This window comes from Sinocyclocheilus anshuiensis, unplaced genomic scaffold (genome assembly GCF_001515605.1).
Source record: "Sinocyclocheilus anshuiensis isolate Anshui unplaced genomic scaffold, SAMN03320099.WGS_v1.1 scaffold856, whole genome shotgun sequence".
NCBI classification, from domain to species: Eukaryota; Metazoa; Chordata; class Actinopteri; order Cypriniformes; family Cyprinidae; genus Sinocyclocheilus; species Sinocyclocheilus anshuiensis.
Window position 1 is genome coordinate 292,713 of NW_015552603.1, and position 3,707 is coordinate 296,419.

Genomic DNA, 3,707 nt, shown 5'->3' on the forward strand with positions numbered 1-3,707 from the left:
TGGCTATTCCAAGCTCTATCATTGCAGTCAGCGGGTGTTGCAGTTGAACAGTCCACAGAACGCCTTCCGCGTATGACAGATAACGGAAGTGAGAGAAAAGTGTTTATCACTTTTGAAATATGGATATTTTTCTTACAAAAATGCATGGATTCACTACAGAAGGCCTTTATTCACCCCCCGGAGCCGTGTGAGGCACCTTTTATTATGAATGCGCACGCTTTATTTGACGACTTGTGGACTGTTCGACTGCAACACCCGCTGACTGCAATGATAGAGCTTGGAATAGCCAGGACAATTTTTAATATAACTCCGACTGGATTCATCTGAAAGAAGAAAGTCATATACACCTAGGATGCTTCGAGGGTGAGTAAAACACAGGCCAATTTTCATTTTTGGGTGAACTAACCCTTTAAGGAACAGCAGTGATGCATTGTTTCCTTGATTACCGCTGTAAACACAATGCATTATACTGAGGCAAAATGAAAGGAAAATGCCATCTAAACTTTTTCTTAAGACAGTCAGTTCCCCTCAGAGATACATTCATACTTTGCACATTGTGAACAGTGAGCTTGCTCTGCCTGCTAATTTATTTGAAGAGAATATCTTCATTCACCAACTTGCAACACAGACTGCCTTGCTAAAACACACATGTGGGAGATGCGGAATGGATCAAAATAACTCAAAAAATAAAAGAGAACTCGAATAAGCCCATTAATGGCATGTTTGAGTCATGCTCTTAACGAACTATGTTTTATTTCCTCTTTCCATATTCTGAATAATAAATGTGTATCATTTTAATTTGCTTGTTACACAATGGAGCCTAACTTGCTGTAATAATTATTTGTCGTAGCCTACTTTTACACTCAGAATTATTCCTTGGCATCCTCATGTACTAAACTGCATTTTTTTTAATTGTTTGTGTGCTGGAGGTACGCTATTACGTCGTGTGCAGAGTGATGTTAACATTTAAGCTAGCTGGTGAGAGAAAATGGCATTATCAAAGAGTCTAAAGAGGAAAGTTGACAGCGAAAATAGGGCACACAAAGAAGAATGGAAAGACAACTATGCGTTCATCCTACTGTAATGTGAGGTTTGGGTTTGGGTTTTGTTTTTGTGTTCATGTTCATGTCTTTTATTATTTAGTTTAGTCATGGTCCCTGTTTGTGTCATGCTTCCCTTGCCCTCATGTATTCATGCCATTGGTTCCTCTGTTCTTTGTGTCATGTTCTCATTGGTTGTCTTAGTCATGTGTCTTGTTTCCCATTGGTTTGTTCTTGTCATGTGACCCTCTTGTCTGCTATAAGTAGCTATCATGTTCCCATTGTGCCCTTGTCGTGTATTGATGTTGTAACTCTGCTGTTGGTGAGTCCTGTTCATGCCAAGTCAAGTCTGTTTTAGTCAAGTCTGTTTATGCCTCATCAAGTCTGTTTTAGTCAAGTCTGTTCATGCCTCGTCAAGTCTGTTCTAGTCAAGTCTGTTCATGTCAAGTCAAGTCTCGGATTATTGTTTGGATGTTTGGATCACCTTTGTAAATAAACTGCATTTGGGTTCACACTTCAACTCGCCTTCAGTGGATTGATCGTTACACCTACCTAGTTTTGTGAATGCAAAGCCGGTGTGTTTTATCTGCAATGAAGTTGTCGCTGTTTGCAAAGAATATAATATTAAACGGCACCACGAGACAAAGCATGGCAACTTCAAAGTGGCCTTTCCGCTCCAAACAGAGGCACGAAAGCGCAGAATTGAAGCACTGACAGCAAGCTATGCACACAGCAGCAGGATCCTAGTGCGGGGCCTCACAGATCAACAGAAAGTGACAAGTGCGTCCCTAAAAGCATCTTGGGTGCTCGCACGACACAACCGGTCATTCACTGACGCAGAGGTTTTCAATGAGGTTATGGTGACAGTTTTGGAAGAACTGGCGCCTACTGACAAGTCGATGAATGCTATTATTGCCTCTGTGAAACAGTTACCCCTATCTGCGAAGTCCATTACCCGGCACATAGATGCGCTGTCGGATGATGTGCAGGAAGTTATGATCAGTGGTCTCGATCAGGCCAACTACTTTTCCCTAGCCATTGATGAGAGCACTGAAAACACAGATGTAGCCCAGATGTGCGTCTATGTTAGATACTTTGATGGAAAGGAGTTCAGGGAAGAGCTGCTTTCTCTTATTCCATTAGAAGGGCACACGACTGGGGACATTATATTTATGAAATTGCAAGAGTTGTTTAGGCTGCATTCGTTGTCATTTGAGAAGGTTAACCTAATCGTGACAGACGGGGCTCCTGCTATGGTGGGAAAGCACAGAGGTCTGGTAAACAGAGTGAAGGAGATCGCCCCCCCCAAATACATGGACTGCATTGCCTCATCCACCAGAGTGTCCTTTGCACCAGGCTCAGCGGTAAGCTAAAGGAAGTAATGGATAAAGTGATGCGAGTCATTAATTTTGTCAGGGGAACATCAAACACACAGCATCGTCTTTTCCGACAACTTGTGGCTGAGTCAGAAGAGGCCACTTACGATGGCACAATGACGTGCGCTGGTTAAGCAAAGGAAACTCGTTGGGCCGCTTCTGTGCGCTTCTGGATGAGGTCAAGGCATTCCTAAAATTAAGTAAGATTAGGGCAGCAGCTGATCACCTTGACCTCCTGGAAGATGAAAAATTCATTTCTAATGTCGCATTTTTAGCGGATACATTTTGCCACCTAAACCAGCTTAATCTGCAGCTACAGGGGAGAGCAAAACTATAGTGGACATGGTTGAAAAACTGGAATCATTCACAAGGAAGCTGGAGTTGTTGGAGTCAGATATATCAACTGGCCGGCTGCTACATTTCAGTACACTAAAAATACAGGCCCTGGGACAAGTGACAGAGCTGATGGTGGACTTCATCAAGCAGCTACGGGCCAACTTCACTTTTAGGTTTGAGGACTACTCCATCCCAAAGGATATTATTGCTTTTGTGTGTGACCCTCTCACAGTCCGACCAGGAGACTTCTCCTCCCTGGTGAAAAAAAACGAATCCCTTGTTGGACGAGGCAGCATTTCAGATGGAGTTAATTGATTTCCAAACAACTTCTCTGGTCATTGATGCGCTCAGAAGTGCAGAGTCTGTGAGTGCCTTTTGGGTGGCATGCTCAGAAGAGTACAGCACAATCAAAACACTTGCATTTTATGTGCTGACAATGTTCCCTTCCACCTATGCATGCGAGTCGACCTTCTCATCAATGAATGTGATAAAGTCACATAAGAGAAATCGACTGATGCATAAAAACATGGAGAACTGTCTGCGAATTAAAGTGACATCCATATCACCCAACTTCCAAAAAATCGTGACTGATGGAAGATGCCAGTTTTCACATTAAAGGGGTCATATGATGCGATTTCAATTTTTCCTTTCTCTTTGGAGTGTTACAAGCTCTTGGTGCATAAAGAAGATCTGTAAAGTTGCAAACACTAAAGTCTCAAAACCAAAGAGATATTCTTTATAAAAGTTGAGTTAACCACGCCTACCTAAAAAATCTCGTTCTAACACGCCCCCACATACCTACGTCACAATCTGGGAAGATTTGCATAACGCCTCCCAAATGTTCACGCAAAGAAAGAAGGCGTAACTTTTATTCTCGCTGTAGTTTTGTTGACGCTGCAGCCATGTCCTGAAGACACTGTGTGCTTCGTTGTGAAAGCGAAACTACTTTGTTTGG